At 45.0% G+C, this 17,329-nt stretch overlaps 1 long non-coding RNA gene across 1 annotated transcript in view; it reads right to left on the bottom strand.

Moving 5' to 3' along the window:
* Positions 1-16,352, bottom strand: part of LOC112547035 (uncharacterized) — a 64,081-nt gene extending 47,729 nt beyond the window's left edge. The window contains exon 1 of the long non-coding RNA XR_003090779.3: positions 16,185-16,352. This is a non-coding gene — a long non-coding RNA (uncharacterized LOC112547035). The remainder of the gene's footprint in view (positions 1-16,184) is intronic.
* Between the last annotated feature and the right edge of the window lie 977 nt (positions 16,353-17,329).

Raw genomic sequence — 17,329 nt, 5'->3', positions numbered from 1 at the left:
TTTACGGCATGTAGTTGCAGCTACTATAAATTAGCTGTATAGTTAACTGCCATGTATCCTGTTTTCAGCTAAGAGACAACTCAAGACATGATGGCTGACTAAAGCAGACTGTACTCCCATGCATACAAAAACGGGGGAAAAAAGTTACAAGATGACAATCTTGAAAAATATTTTACGATGTAATTGAAGGCCATTCTAATAAGTCTGTGCACTCACAGATGTGCGTTTGCGCTGACATTTCCTGACAACCATGCACAATCATCTTTTAACAGCACAAGCAAGCATATGCTCTGAAGCCCCCACAGGGACCTATTATTTGTTTAGAAAATTACACCTGCGCTTGATACTGAATTCCATAGGGATATTAGATGTTGATTAATTGAATAATGGTGAAACTGTATAAAATTTTAGCACTCCCAGCCCCATTCCCAGGGAGCCCCCCGTCACTCCTCCCTTCTGCCTTTGATACAGAGGCAGCAGGCAGGAGTCGGTCTGCTCAGGGAGATGGTTTTTAAATTGCTTCCCCTTGCGGACTGGATCTTGCCAGCCACCCCACACAGCTGCCTCTGACAGAGGTTACTGCCACAGCGCTGGGTGGCAGTAGCCCCTGTTGACAGGGGGCTCCAGCTCCCTGTGGACAGAGGCTGTCCGGCAACCCACAGAGCAGTATTTGTCTGCGGCAAGCCTGGGCCCACTGTGGAGAAAAGCTGTTCTGTGTCAGCCTCTCCTGTCCCCCACCCTGCGCTGCTCCCTCTGTATTAGTTGGGGGGAGGGGCAGGTGGCTCTATGGAGCCATCATGCATATCAGCTCTCACCTGTTCCCCCCACTAGTGCCTCTGATAAAGAGGCAGCAGTGGTGTGTGGCGGGAGGGGGGAGGGCGGGTGAGAACCAGCTCCACTGGAGTTGATACATTTAGGCAGCCAGCTTTAAAGCTGGCTTCTCATGTGTACATGCTCCCACCTGCCCTCCTCACCCTCCATGCTGCTGCCTCTGTATCAGAGGCAGCAGGGCAGGGAGTGGGGGCAGGCAGCTTTGCAGGATCTGGTGCCCTCCCCCTTGCTGCTTCTGTATCAGAGGCAGCAGGGGGAGGCGGGAGGGGGAAATACATGCAGGCAATAGGATTAACCGATAAGCCTAGGCTTATCGGTTAATCATTTAGTTAGCTACATGTTGACATCCCTAGCATTCCATACATATTTACAAATTCTCCAGACTTCAAATATAGATTTGAACGTTTGAGGTCTCTGCAAATTGTTGACAATACTTTACAGCATTATATACAATGAATGTTTAATGGAGCTTGTGGCAGACTTCACCAGGTCCGGGTAATTTGGTGGGGGTTTGGCTTGGGACCTTCCAAAAGGAGCAGGGCTTCCAGCAGAAGGAGCGGGGTTAGAGTGCTCTTTGGATTGTGCTGCGCCTCCTCCTGACAGCCCTCAGTGCACTCCATTTCTAGCCACCCACAATTTAAAGGGCCTGGAGCCTGCTAGTCTCCAAGAAAGGTCTTATCTGTTACCAACTTCAGATGGCTTTCAAAGAAAGCTTTAAAGAGTTACCATTGTATAAGGTTTACTGGTTTAAATATTCACAGCCACTTATGAGAGAGTTAAAGCTACCATGCTCCTATATCTGGGTACTGTATTATTCAAATATAAGTTTCTGATACAGAATATAATGTAATGGGAGGAAAAAAGTGGAGGAACAGCAACAGGATCATATAAGTTTCTGAATCTACAATGGCATTCCTGATAGTAGAATAAATCCATCATATTTTGCACCCCAAAAGTACTGCATAACTGCAAACCTTCACTAGAGCTCATTTGTTTTGATTGTTTGTTTTGCCTGACATTTAGTATCAAGAACTACAATTAAGTGGGGGGACACCACAATGTGCTGCTTTTGTTTAGTATCATACCAGCTGGGATGTTCATTTACTGTAAAACAGTTTTCCAAATAGTATTGGGATGGCCAATTTTCCTCTCTTATTTATAAATGCTTTATAGTCCAATTTTATACAAGCCGTTGATTGCTAAACCATTTTTGGAATACAGACATGGGGAAATTCATCAACTGGCTGCAGGGCATTTAGTTCAGCTTTCATTTCCTGAGAAACTAATTATGTGTCATTGTAGAGAATTACAGATCTAGGTACTATAGAGTTCAACATTCTATGAATGTGCACTTGTCCATTAGAAATATTATAATTATCCTGTTAAACATTTATACAGGGTGAGAATTCCATGCTTTGTAGACCCAAAATATTTCTCAAGTCTTTTACTCAACTACTTGCAAAGTACATGCAATCCTTTGCCAAGGTTTGGGTCACTGTACAAAAATGAACCAACGCTATTAAGTCAAATGAACATTTGCAGGTTTACTCACAAGGCATCAGACTGGCATCCTATAATTGATCTGTGACCTCCATACACACGCATATTAACACAGTCTATTAAGTTTCAAGTAAAGCAGAATGGAGACTCGCACTAAAATCCTTCAGGTTCATGACCAAGTTTCTGCTGCTGGAGCCAACCTACAATATTTATTAGTTATAAATCTGTACGTCAGTCACTAGTGGGAGAGCTAAGTTTTTGAGCAAATCTTATTCAGTCTTGTAGATGACTGTGGTATATATAAAAGCAAGAACCCTAGAATGCTGCTACGCAGGAATCCAATAGAATCACAATTTACACAAAACAAAAATTATAAACAGATGAGACAGTTAACTCGCTTTTCTTGAACTTGAAGACCACATCGCCAGAATTCTTCTGATTGGGGGGCCAGTAATAGACCCCTATCAGGAAGTTGAAGTGGATCAGGCTAACAAAATCATCCCAAAGACAAGATTTGGTGGTGATGGGGGGGAGGGGACTTCAGCTACCCAGACATTTGGGAAAATAATACAGTAGGGCACAGATTATCCAACAAATTCTTGGCATATACTAGAGACCAACTTTTATTTCAGAAGGTGAAGAAAGCTACTGGGGGAAAGCTGTTCTAGATTTGATTTTGACAAATAGGGAGAAACGGGTTGAGAATTTGAAAGTGGAGAGCGGCTTGGGTTAAAGTGATCATTAAATGATAACAGTTTATGATTCTAAGGAATGGTGGGAGGAAGAACATCTATTGTCTTTATTTTGCTTTCAAGAAGGCAGACTTTAGGAAACGCAGGGAGCTGGAAGGTAACATCCGATAGGAAGCAAGCCTAAGGGGAAAATACTTCAAGAGAGATGGCAGTTTTTCAGAGAGACACTATTATGGGCACAAAAGGAAAATGATCTGACTGCATAGGAAAGATAGTGAATATGGTAAAGGACCACCCTGTCTTAACTAGGAGATCTAAAAATCAAAAGTGAGTCCTTCAAAAAGTAGAAACCAGGTCAAATTACAAAGAATGATGTAGTGAGCAGGGGTGGCCGCTCACTGACCCCCGAGGGGTCCTCTCTGAGCCCAGGTGGGCTGAGCTGGGTCCTGCCCCTTTAACTCCTCAGAAGCCAAGGGGCAGGTCAGCTAGGAGAAAAACCCAGCCCAGGAGCTCAGTAAGGCCTCAGCCACAGGAGCAAGTGGAGGCCTGCCCTGAACTCCCAAGCCAGAAGGGCCCTGAGGACTGTACAGAGGCTGAGGACTGGCCCACACCGCTGGTCTCCTCCTCTAAAGAGGAGACCTTCTTTACCCTGCCAGAGGGTGCAGACTACAACGACCCTGAGAACCGGCCGCCCATGTGAGGCCAGGTAGATGCCAAGCGGGACTCAGGAAGTGGCCCACAGGAAGCCAACAACTGTCAGGATGATCTTATAAAACTTTAGAGTGTGTCAGCATGTTGCAAGCCAGATCCCCGCTGACCCCAGTGGCAGCCAGGGCTGCCACTGCTAGGGCCTGGGATGGGACGTGGTGAAGTATGGAGGGCCTGTGTCTCCCCTGCCACCCCACATGCCAGGTAGCAGTCTGCCCCCTCCCCTCTTTTGCCTAGGGAACTGCGTTTGGTGTGCTGTCCTGCCCTGAACCAGGGCCTAGGCTTACCAGCTGTTGAACTATTATTTATTTGCTGGGCCCATCCTGTACTCCAGGACAGGGGCTTAAAGGGGACCACTGGGCATTTATTTACAGGTGTAGCACAGGTCTGGGGCCCAGGACTAAGACAGCCATCCTAGAGACGAATATAAACAAATAACACAAGTATATAGGGGCAAAATTAGAAAAGCCCAGGCACAAAATGAGGTCAAACTTGCTAAAGACAAAGGTTAACAAAGAAAATATTCTCCAAATACAGAAGAAGGAGGAAGACAAAGGATGGGGTAGAACCATTACTCAATGAAGAGGAAAAAAAATGCTAACAGAAAATGTGGAAATGGTAAAAGTGTTTAATGACTTCTGAGGTAGGATCAGAGGCTAAGCTAAGAAGTTACAAATTACTTGACAAATTAAATGTCTTCAAGTTACCAGGGCCTAATGAAATGTATTTTAGAATACTCAAAGAGCTGACTGAGGAAATAATCTGAGCTAATTATATTAGTATCAGAGGGGTAGACATGTTTCAGAGGGATAGTCATCTACATTTTTTGTTAGTCTCTAAGGTGCTGTAGGACTATTTGTTGTTTATTATATTAATCTCTCTAAAATGTCATGGAAGATGGGAGAGAGTCCAGAAGTCTGAGAATGGTACTATATTTGTCCTATCTATAAAAAGGGAAAGAACAACCCATGGTATTACAAACTAATCAACAACTTTTCTACCAGAAAAGATAATGGAGCATGTAATTAAGCAATCAGTTTATAAACATCTGTAATATAATAAGGTGATAAGTAACCATCAGCATGAATTTGTCAAGAACAAATAGTGTCAAAGTTCTGTTCCATATTTTCAACAATGATTTAGATAACGATAAAGAGAGTACACTTATAAAATTTGCATATGATACCAAGCTGGAGGATTTGAAAGTGCTTTGGATGATAAGATTAAATGTCAACATGATCTTGACTATCAGGAGAAATGGTCTAACGTGAATAGGATTAAATTCAGTAAGGACAAATATAAAGTTTTCCACTTAAGAAGAAACAATCATGTTTACAGGGACATCAGACTAGTAAGCCTGTTATATTTCGAAATAACAGGTGAGCTCAAAAAATGGAGACTAGCTATTTTGGGATACCTCCGGTATCCTGAAATAGCACGACGTTGCTTGAATGTGTCACCTTCACTCTCCAGTTGAAGCTGTCATAACCAAACCCACAAAAATGTTGTTTTATTACTTACACTACTACAGCAACCAAGAGCACATTTCTGTGTGCAGAAGCCATGTGTTGGATAGTTTCTTAATAAAAATTTATGTGCCACAGAGCTCTCTATTCTCTACTACCCAGACGGGAGTTCTTTTCCTGCCAATTCTCTCCCTTCCCACTTACCTGCCATTAGTCTCCTGCTCAGAAGATATACATTCCCAAGCCACATACAGATGACAACAATTGAGTGGGTTCCATCAGGATTTTCCAGTAGTGTTTGGCAACTACAAATATAGTTTTGTGCAGGAATGATTAAATTGTCCACACAGGTTGTTCTATTGTTCCCACTTTCAGTGCCTGACTTACAGTAAAGTCTCGGTTATCCGACTTTCAATATCTGACCTTCCGTTTTATCCGACGGTGCAGCCTGTCATGTGACGGCACGGGACTCCAGAGACACTTCATACCACAATGGCATGCAGCGCGGGCTCGGCAACCCTACCTCCCCACCCCACGCCTGGGGCAGCTCACGCCCGTGCTGTGGATTCACCTGGCGCTCAGGTATGCTGGGCCCGTGTCCCGCTCGGGGCCCAATCCTGGCCGTCCCGCCGCATTAGCAGCTCCGCTTTTAGGAGCGGGCCTGGAACTGGCTGGAGCAAGCAGGGAGTCCGGGCCGAGACAGGAAGGGGGGGCTGGTGAGGGGAGGCAGGAGCTCCGGGGCCTTGGGCTCATCCGGGCGGCCTGGGGGAGGAAGAGGAAGAGGGAGCCTGGAGGGAGGGGGGAGGGAAGGAGCTGCCCCCCCGTGGAGCAAGCCCGGCTCCTGGCTGGAGCAAGCAGGGAGTCTGGGCAGAGGCGGGAAGGGGAGGGGAGGGGAGGGGGGTGTGTCGTGAGGGGAGGCAGGAGCGCCAGGGCCTTGGGTATGTCCGGGCGGCCCAGGGGAGGAGGGAGGAAGAAGAAGGGGGAGGACGTGGCATCTGGAATCCGCCGGGGAGGGGGCAGCGCATGCACCAACTGCCCCCGAGACAAAGAGCGTAGCCCACTTGGGAGGTTCCCCCCCAGCTGCTGCTGCTGTCCCTATTATTTGACATTTCCGATTATCCGACCATCCTCCGGTCCCATTTAGGTTGGATAACCAAGACTTCACTGTACTTGGAAAAGGCATACGTTGAATGCAATAGGTACTGAGGAACAGTAATTAATTTGTTGATTTACCCAATGCACTGACATGATTTTTTTACAAGTTATGGTTGGCATCTTAGCTGCAGGCTCTGCTTGGTAGGGGGAGGAAGCAACTCTGCACTCAGAATGACAGTGCAGGGAAGCTCTGTCTCCTGCACTGCTTGCATGCTCCACCCCCTTGCTCCCATTGGCTGGGAATCCCAGACAATGGAAGAGGCAGGGGGCGGTGCCTACCCATGCAGAGCCACTTGGATCCCACCAGGAGCTGCACCAGATAGGCACCCTCTCTCCACTGCCCCCTCCTGCCCAGACACCACCCTCTGCCTGTTCCTGCACCTCCCCCTCCTGCCCAAAGCCTGCACTCTCACACCCAGCCCCTCCTTCCAACACACTGAATCCCACATTTTTGGCCCCACCCAGAGCCTCCCCCCAGCAAGAAAATCTATTACCCTGGGCACCCAGAAAAATTAATCCAGCCCTAAGCCTTGATGCCCCCCACACAGGGCTAGAGTGCGAGAAGAAGCCTGGCACCCCAAATTGCATAAGTGAGGTGAGTGTCTCTTTTCCCCTCTCTGCTTATTAGACAGGTGTCACATTCATGAGGGCTTTTGCTTTTTGTTTCTTGCGTGTGGCACCCGACTCAGTGGCCCGCCCTATGCCAAAAAAGGTTCTCCACTCTTGATCTAAACATTTGCAATGCTGATGACATACAAAATAGTATCACATATTGGCTCATGTGTACAGTGCTACAACCCTATTTCATTAAAAAAAAAACCCCTGATGAAATACAATTTTTAAGCCATGTTTGTCATAGCCACTGCTTTTGTTTTGCCCGAATTAAAGTAATGTCTCTTGATGAAATGGAACCTCCAATGTTGAATTAATTCTATTAAACATTGCAAACATGATCATTTAGCTATCTTCATTTTGTTAGGTTTTACATACTATATTGCTTAATCAAATCATTTAAAAATAATCCTCTAGTCTTTATTCCGGCTAAGGGACAGAAATTCAAAGAACAGTGAGAAACATCTTGGTGATAATGGATGAATGAAAGATTTTTAACCATCCTGTGTTTTATAATAGATCTTAGAATCTATGTTTGAGAGTTTCTGGCCAAGTAGGTTTTGGGATACAGGCTGGACTCAAAAGTCTTTAAGTAAGTCTTTCTTTCTTCTCAGATCCCAACTGCCTCCAGACACATGCAGTCAAGAAGTTAAGGAGAGGGGGTGGGGAAGAAAGAAAGACAAACCTTACAACTCTTCAAGTAGCCTTCATCTTTCTGTTTTGTACTCTAGATCTGATGAAGCTTTAAGACCTCTGACAATAATATAACATTATGCTGGGAATACTGCATTGTTCCATTGAACTGATCACGTGAAAAGGAAGCTATTAAATGAATAGCATTATGCTGAGGATAGTAGACAAATTAATTATATGGTGATTGAGTTTAAGCAAATGGGCCACATTCTGCTTCATTACATCCATGTATTTTCCATGGACTTAATTGGAAGTTATGTTGTATGATGTTATTGAATACAAATGATATAAATTAGGGACGTTAATAGCCTAGCCATGTAACTGATTAAAATTCCACTGGTTAAATGTTTAACTGGGGAACAAGGGGTGTTGCAACACCTCCACATTTTACATAGGGCCTTGGCTTCCAGCTCCACTGCCCAGTAAATGTACTGAGGCCACCAAAACATTTTCCTTTTGAAAGGTAAAGACACGATATGGTACAGTAAGCAAATGTCTAGAGCAGAGGTTCTCAAACTTCATTGCACAATGACCACCTTTTGACAATACAAATTACGACACTAGGAGGGGTGGGACCAAAGCCTAAGACTGCCATGGTCCTGCTGCCCCAGGTGGTGAGGCCAAAACCAAAGACTGAGACCCACCACATTATGCAGGGACACCTAACCTGAAGTTCAACTCAAGCCTCACTGCCCAGGGCTGAATTGTCTTGGCTTTGTCCCTGGGACCCAGGTTCCCTCTAAGCTGGATGGTAACATGGCCCCACAGATGCTTAATGAGCCCAGTCCTTGGGCTCAGGGTTGCAACACATGGAGCTGCCTGGATGGAGAAAGGGCACTTCTCCCTAAGCTACAGCAGTAACTCCCTGCTGAGGGCAGAGCAACGAGTCTCTCCCAATGAGTAGGAATGCCCTGGCTGAGCAGGGTTCATTAAGCTGTTGCAGGACTGTGCTGTCATGCAACTTAGAGCGAACATTGCCCAGGAAGTCTAAGCCAGCCCTGGTGACCTCATCTAAACAGGGTCACCACCCACAGTTTGAGAACCGCTGTACTATTATGATGATCTGAGTACCGGTTGGACTTCACTGGCATGGCATACTCGGGACTTCACCGGCCCCAAATGAGAGTGTTTGCTAGACCAGGAAGGTCATTGGGGGCCCCTCTGCCACCCAACTTAGTTGGACTCCTGGCCAGGGCTGCCAGCTCTATTGTTGCCAGCCTGGCAGGGCTCCCAGCTCCTGTCCCTCTTGCCACCTGATTGCTAGAGTTCTCTGGTCCGGGAACATCTGTGGTCTTGCTGGGCCACTGATCTTACCAGACCACAGAGTTCTAATTTTGAGAGGTTTCACCTGTCACAGGAATGCCCATCTCTGGTTAGTACAGCTGAGCCTGCCTCCTAGATTACAAGAAGGGATCTAATAAAATATCTCAGAATATAATTCAAACATATATGATTTTTTTTTACTTTCTTCAAATACTTTATCCCCATGTGGATAATAGAAAAATGGTTGTAAAATGTTATGAGAGGGGCAAATTTTTCCTAAGGCATTTGATGGGAATCCTTGATGGCTTTAATAAATGGAAAGGTGGTCAAATGCTGTAATTACTTCAATCCAAAATTTCAGTATCTCTCAAATCAACTACAGTATTTTACTGTTCAGTAGTACAGCCCTGATGAAAACCAAAGTGTGCACATTTAAGCAGCCACCTGAACTACTGGGGTCACCTTAAAATGTAATGTGTTGGGAGGAATAAGCTTTACTCCATGTAGAACTTTAAATATAGCATGAAGCACACATTTCAGAAACTAAGATGAAGTCCAGTAGTGTAGCTGCCATAATGAAACAGGGGACGAACCATAACATTTATTTAGTAGTAAGTTATTAAATCATTTTTACAAGGTATATAGTATTAATATTCACATTTTACATACAGATGGAAGAACTGAGGAACAGCAAGTACAAATTACATGCACAAAACAGCGTGGCTGACAGCCACTGTGGGCCCTGGGGCAAGGTGTGTGTGGGCTCCTTCACACCATACCCCCAGAAGGGTCTAGGCCAAGGGCAGTCAGCCCTTAACATCACCCAGACTGCGGCGTGATCCCTGCAGCCCTCAGAGCTGCACAGAGCAGCATTCCCACAGCAATTCAAAAGGGCCCACAAGGGAGCTCGAGGTCCCTTTGAATTTCTAGGTCAATTGCCCTATTTGCCCTCCCTCATCAGCGAGGGATATTAAAGATTAACTGGTTAAATGGTGGGTGATAGAGCAGCTCCCCACTGGCCTCAGGCAGAGACTACTTTGGGGGGGGGGGGGGCTTCTCCTCCTCTCCAGCTTGCTCACCCTTTAATTGGTTAATCAATTAAACCAGTAAACCAATTAAACCAGTAAACCAATTAAACATGATTTTACATCCCTACCGTTGGTGGACCTGGCCCAAAACCATAGAAAGGTGACACAAAAACCCAGGTCTCCCACTGCCTTCTCTGGTGCTTTTGCCCTCAAGATGGAAAAATAATTTATCAAAATGCAGCTGTAAAATGACATTTGGTTAGGTACTTTGTGTCTGAAAGCGTATGCCATTTATGCAAGGTATTAAGCCACACAAAAACTGGTCTGAATCTGTTAGCTTGATCAAACATGAAATTTTAGCAGAGTTCACTTGGTATCTTGCTGTGTTCTTAGAATAGTTAAATCTACCTTATTATATTTTGGTATGGTTTTTAGAACTATGTGCACACATTTGGGCATCCAGTTGGTTTTGTGCAGGCAGAAGTAGATTAAAAAATGGGCAGACACAAAGCTGGCCATTTGTGCATATAATTAATCTGTTCCCTAGGTGTGTATTTGCAAGTAAAAGACATTACTGCACATAGCTTTTCTTAAAACTGTAAATCAAAAGTGTAACAGATCAAGTATGTCCAGCTGTGCTACAGATGCTAGCTATTCACTGATGTACAAAACCACAATATTGACTTTATTAGCTGTAACATTTGATAGTTTATTCACTATGCATGGGTGGAATGAATTATTTGCAGTTTGTAGATTTGTGTGTGTTTTTAGTATTGCCACTCCTTAAATTCTATAATGAGAATTGGCAGACTGAAGGCAACTCTGTAGCCTCCACTAAAACTTAGGTTTCAAGGTATCACCAAAACAACTGGTATCAAAAAGGCTACTCTATGCAGATCTCCTCTGACAGCAGTCTCTCTGCTATAACATGATAAAAACAAGTCACCGGTTTGTTTCAGGCCAAATCCACAAGGCAAATACACAGAGAAGGACTGGAACTTACTTCATTTACAAGTTTAATTCTTATGCAAATAGTATGAACAAGGACATCAGTTGGCTAAAGTGCTACATTGTCCTGCATTTTGCTTCACACTACCTTCCACACCCTATGACTTAAACTATCAACCAAACAATGGAGGTGCTAATTGTTATCATCCTCTTGCAACTATTTGAACCATCTACTCACTCTCTCTATTTTTTCCCCTCCTTCCCCCCCTGCCTTTTTTCTCTCCTCCCCTTATTTATTCTTGGATCTGGACTTCTAATACACCTGTCATCTGAAGAAGGGGGTTGCGCCCAGGGCCGGCTTTAGGCCGATTCGACCGATTCCCCGCGCCCTGAACCCAGAAGTGTGCCGGGTGCCATGGGCGATGAGTTACTATTTAGAGTCGGGGTCCTGCTCCAGCAATATTTGGAGCTGGGTTTCTCCCCCGGCTCTGCCTAGAGTGGGCCCTGCCCCCACCTGCCAGCCCCCCCGCGCGTTCTCCTTGTGCCCATGAAAGCTCATGATACCAGCTACATGTTTTATTAGTATTTAAGGTGCTACTAGACTATTAGTTGTTTTTTACATTTTTCACGATAAAAACAAAAAAACAAAAAAACAGTCCTAGGAAAAATAGTTCTTTGCTGCTGCTATGTGTATCCATGTCAAAAGTGAAAATGTTTGGTAGGCAAAGCAAATCCTAGCCCTCTTCAAGTAAGTTGTTTTATGCCACCCCTGAAGACAGCTTATGAAACTGAGTGCCACTCTTCCAAATGGTTTGTACAAAGACAACTATAATGATGATGCAGTGCTAAATATAGACCACTGCTAGGGAAAGTGAAAGAGGAGCAGGCACAAAAGAAGTTAAATTCTGAACACATTTTCAGAGAAACAACGGAGAGATTTCAATTACTATTCTTAAAATTCCAACAACACCTTTTAATGGAGAAGAAGTGTTAACTTTACTTAGATTTCTTGAAGAGAATGGACATTTCCCAAGAATACTGGTTGAAATTCTTCCCAACTCCAGCATTAATCTCTTCAGCATGGCAACTTTCACATGCATTCCTTTTTGAAGATTACATTACAGTAAGGTTACGACAAAAGCCAGGAAATTCAGCATTTCAGTTTTATACCAGATAATCCAAGGCTTTCTGTACAAAAGCTGAACCCACTGATCCGAGGCCTTTTAAATATCTCATCAACATAGAAGAGGGCCCCTAATTTGTGTCTGCATTTGTTCTGACAAAAATAATTCCCAATGAGATTATTCCGAGAAGGAAGACCACTTGGCTTGCCAACCTTCACCATTACAACTATTTATAGCTTTATCTTAAGAGGCCCTTGGTTTGTACTGCAGCTTGTAACTTTAAGTTAACAACTGTACTGGGCTATCTTCACAGACTGTCAGTGGAGTTTATAAATTGCAAACACGAATTGCTGCAGAGAAATACAAGACTTTTATCTTCCCTCCTCAGCAGCCAAGTAAAGCCTTGACAGGACCACAAGATTGGTTACAGCAATATTTTAATTTCCTTGCCTTTTTTTTTTTAAATCTTTTGCCTAGTAACAATAATTTTATTGGAAAGAAGAAAAGATTTTTCCTCACAAAGGAAATTACACCAAACTAATTTTTAGAGAGGAAGGTTTTAAAATAAATACATACCCTTTGAAATATACAATGCACAACATAATTTACTGTGTTGTGGCACTTACTTTTCCCACAGCATATGTATTATTCGGAATAATCTTACTCCAGGTTGAACCTCCCTGGACCAGCACCCTCAGGACCTGAGCTGTCCCAAACCAGGGAGTTTGCCAGACCAGAGGAGGTCAATGCTCCCTTGTCTGCCCTGCTCCTGGGCTGCTCTCTTGGGGCTCCTTGCCCTCCTGCAGGCCCCACTAATGCTGACCCAGCATGGGCTCCCCACCCTGATGCCAGCACACTGCCCCAAGGTGCCTGGCCAGGACTGCTTGGCTGCTGTTGGCCCTGCTGCCTCTGGGGGTTTCCTGGTAGGGGCCACGTGGCCACTCTGCCCTGCTGCTAGGGCCAGCCCTGCTGCTGCTGGAGATTCCCTGAGTTTCCCCTGATGGGGATGCCCACCATTGCCATCCCCAATTTCAGAAGGGGGATTCCCCACTGGGGCTGCCCAGTCACCCTGGCCTCACTGCCACTGGGCTTTTCTGGAGTTCCCAGCCATGGCCATCCAGCCACTGCCAGCCTTGCTGCCTCCAGCCAGGCTGCCTGCAGCCAGCAATCCCATTACACCTGGGGGTTCCCTGACTAGGGCAGTGGGTTCTTGGTCCCTGCCTAGCCTCATTGATACTGGGAGCTGCCCCCTGACCCAGCTACTGCTGTCCCAGTTGCAGCTCTCTCCCCCCTTCCTCCATGTTCTCTCATCTGGCTTCTGCTCCCACCTCGGGTCTCTTTGATCCAGCACCATCCATGGCCCTGCCAGACCATGGATGTTGCTGGACCTGAGAGTCCCGGATTTGGGAGGTTCAACCTGTACATATTTTAGAAATTTGTGTATCTATGTGAGAGTCCATTTGTTCAAGAACTCCTCCTAAACAGTAAGATCTAGGACCACCATACTTGATATGTATCTTCTTCTTATCATAATTTAAAGCAAGATAAGGTTTTGGTTGTGCCAGGAGAATGGCACATGCATGGAATTCAATTGTTTCACGTCAAAAGGGAAGGGTGTGATAGCAGGGACAATCATACTCGCAAATGACCACAGGAGGACAGCAAGCACCCCAACCCTGGGAGCAGCCGCTGGCTGGCAGAATGGTCCTTGCCACTGCAACCTGCTTCAGGTAGCAGCTGTTGGCCACTGCGCATCCCCCACCCCTCTTTGCTGTACCCAGGTGACAGTCCCACACCACACTGGGGCTACCTCCAGGAAGCAGCCACCAAATGTGCCAGATGGCTCCCTGCCCTCAGGGAGAAGCTAGAGAGTGGCCTGCTTGAGCCCCACCCCCACTCCCTTCTGAGACTCTGGTAGGTGGCCTGTGAGGGTCCCATCCCCGGGGAGAAGCTGGTGGAGGGCCAATATGCTGACACTCTCCCCCACCCCAGGCAGAAACTGGTGGCTGCTTCTCCCCATCCTCTAAACCCTCCACTGCCTTATCCAAGCCTCCCCTACACCTCCCAACCCCTGTCCTCACCCCAAGCCTCTCCTCACCCCTGCGACCTTAACTCTTGCCCCCTCACACTTCCAACCCCCTGCCCTGAATGACCTGAGCCATACCAGGTAAGTCTTTTAGTTTGATTTTTAAAAGTCCAGTTTTATGTATCTAATGAGTTTGTTTCCCTTCTAGTAGGAGCGGTTACAATCTACTAAATAAATAGACAGCACCATTTATATATTGGGTCATCTATTTTCAGTGACTCTTTTAGGGCGTATCTCCATTTTAACATAATTAAAACACATTTGAGCTAGGTATATTAGCGTTTTAGGGTTAGAAGCTGACAAATCTTGACTTGTACAAGAGCATTTGAGGCTCAAAATGAAACTTGAAATGCACAGGCAAAACAGAGGCTTCCCATCCCTACTAGGTACTCAGAAAGACACTCCTCTTATCCTGTTCTGTGAAAGCTCCCCATCTATCACTATCCCCCTTTGCTTTCTTATTTCTCTTCCTAGTCTACTTCTAAATTCTTCTTCTAACTCATTTCCTTTTGAAAAACATTCACCATTTTTTCGCCTTTCCCCAGTATCCAATACCAGTTTTTCCTCAACCTTTTTTAATAAGTAACCCTTTAAAAAAAAAAAAAAAAAACTAAGTACCCCTAGTACCTACAGTTTTCAGAGATGATGTGTAAAAGGGAAGTCAAATCCCCCGGAGCTATTGATTCCCCTATGAGGGGCACGTACAATATACATACATTGCTAATGCTTAGATATATTTGCTATTTGTATAGGAGTAAGACATGACAAAGGTCAAGGCCTGTCACAGGTAATAACTTATAATAAGGAGACGAGGGGAAGTGAAACCAGTCTTCTGTTAAGTGGAGATATGGATAGATTCCACATCCTTTAAACTTGTGACCGGCTCAAGCAGGAAAGGAAAAAGGGAAGTATGGCTTGCCCATTGTTCAGCAAAAGTGAATGAATGTAACACAGTTGTAACCGCAAAGTCAGCAAGTAGGCACTGTATTTAACCTCATTTGGAAAATTAACCTGACCTATAGGAATGCTAAATGTCAAAGATGAAGTAACCTATCATGTTAAGGCACCTAAACCAGGAAGGATGTTAACCCTATAAAAACCCCTGCCTATGAGATGTTGGGGGTCGGCTCTGCTTTGAACATTGAGTTCCTTAGCCGTACCTTGGTTGCAACCAATAAACTTGAGTTGGACCCAGCCTGAAAGTGTGACTCTCTTCTTGGGGTAAATCAGACTAGCCTCCAAGGGGACGAAACCAGCAATTTATGCAACAGAGACAATTTTTTTCCTACCATTGCAACTCATTTGTTTAAACAACTTAATCATAGCCAGGTGGGCAATTAAAGTTTTGGGTGTAAAAAGTACAAAAATAATAAAGCGCTGTAAAATTTAAAACAAAAATTCAGTTTTCTCCAAATTTCAGTTGTGTTGGCATTCCCCCCCCCCCCCGACTTCTCTCAAGTACCCCTAAGGGTACTCGTACCACTGGTTGGGAAACACTGTCCTATATTATGTTTGCTCATGCACCCACTTCCTTCTACTACTTACTTTCAATACTGTTCTGTTTTCCCCACACTCACAGGCTCCTGTCCAGCCCATTAGACACTAAGCAATAAACAACAGCTCAACTACCACCTGGCTTCAATCACAATGTAAATAATGGGAGTTTGCAGTTATGTTCAGTAGGGGTAGGCAAGACTACAGAAAAGAGCAATCATTTAGCTTCCGTACCCTGGAAATGGCAGCCAGTGTGCATAAGAGAAAATCCAAAAGTTTGAATACATGAATCAAGAAATCTTAAGAAGCAATAAAGCACAAAAACTGGCAACATTGCTAACATCTTTCTTATTTTCCATGTAGGCTTAAAATATATTATAACACGTCCCTTAGCAATTTTCCAATCCCCAGTATAAAAGGAGAAGGGAAAAAAAGTTATTTTCCTTATCTCCCATTTCTGCCATACAAGGTACAAAAGCAGATCATCACCACCTTAGGTGAATTTCACTTCACCCCAGGACTGTACAAGGCATATAAATATTAAAAAATACTTCAGGGCAAATAGAACAACAGAAGTTACTTACTAAGTTACCACAAACTTCAGCAACACTTTCCTGGTAAAAACTACCAGTTCTCCTTACTACCTAGGTGCTACTGTTTCCTCAAAACATATTGTTCCCCCTACATGCCTTTCTGCAGCTGGCTCCTTTAATCGGTTAGAACCAGCATACAGCTGCAATCCTACAGCAGCCATGTTGTAAGTGCTTGTTCTCTAGCCTGCTGGTGAGTGTTCTACACCTTTTGGGTTTGTTACTAGTTCTTTTCTCGTTCTTGGAGGGAATTATATATGTTCACCTTTAATGTGTGCACTGAGTAGCTCACAAAGAGAGGGGTGGAAATGCTGAATTACTGTAACATACATATATTTCTAATGTGGGTTTTTTTGGTTCGTTTGTTAAAGCAGTTTTTCAGCAGACTATTCAGTAACAAAGCTGCATGAGGGCTTGGTCTGGGAATGTCCAGGGTGCTAATATAACCCACTGGAACACCCTGTTTGGCAAAGGAGGTGCTACTGGAGTGGTGCCTTCATGTCCTAGGCAATGCAGGGCTATGCATTGAATTTAGTTATTTTCAGTTTCTGGAAATACAGGACTAGCTCCTGCACTCTGCTATAGCTCCTGTGTGTTAGACGTCTGTGTTGCCTTTCTTTTAAAAAGAAGGCTCTAAAGGGACCCAACATTTTGGGGATTATATAAAGGCCTAAAGGAAAAGCTTCTAATGAGGGACAGCAAGGGGGGAGATTGTGGACATGGAGAAGAAGGACTGGTTTTGGACTCCAAGCAGAGGCAGCCCAGCCCCTCTTTCATGCAGGCAAGAGTCTGGGGGTGGGGAGTTTGCAGCAGCAGTTGAGAGGTGTTTTCTCAGTGTGGAGTTTAGCACTGTCTGCTTGCTGGGGGGAGCGTTCATGGGGAAATGAAGCAGCCAGAGCTGTCATCTGAGTGTGGGCGTGGAGAAGAACATGAAGAGAGGTTGGATCTGATGGCAAGGGGGAGGGCAGGAACCGTCTAGAAAAGGGGTGGGCTGAGACCCTTGAGGCTGTTTTAAATGGCTGGCAATTCCCTCTAGGCCCCAGATGACCAGGGTGGGGAGCAAGAAAGTTTGGTTGAGGCATGTGCAAAATCTCTCTCCCCTCCCCCCCTCACGTGCCTGTGGCTCTGAGCAGCCTGAG

The sequence above is a fragment of the Pelodiscus sinensis genome, chromosome 1 (assembly GCF_052426305.1).
Source record: "Pelodiscus sinensis isolate ZL-2025 chromosome 1, ASM5242630v1, whole genome shotgun sequence".
NCBI lineage: Eukaryota > Metazoa > Chordata > Testudines > Trionychidae > Pelodiscus > Pelodiscus sinensis.
This window is presented reverse-complemented; position numbering and strand designations above follow the sequence as displayed.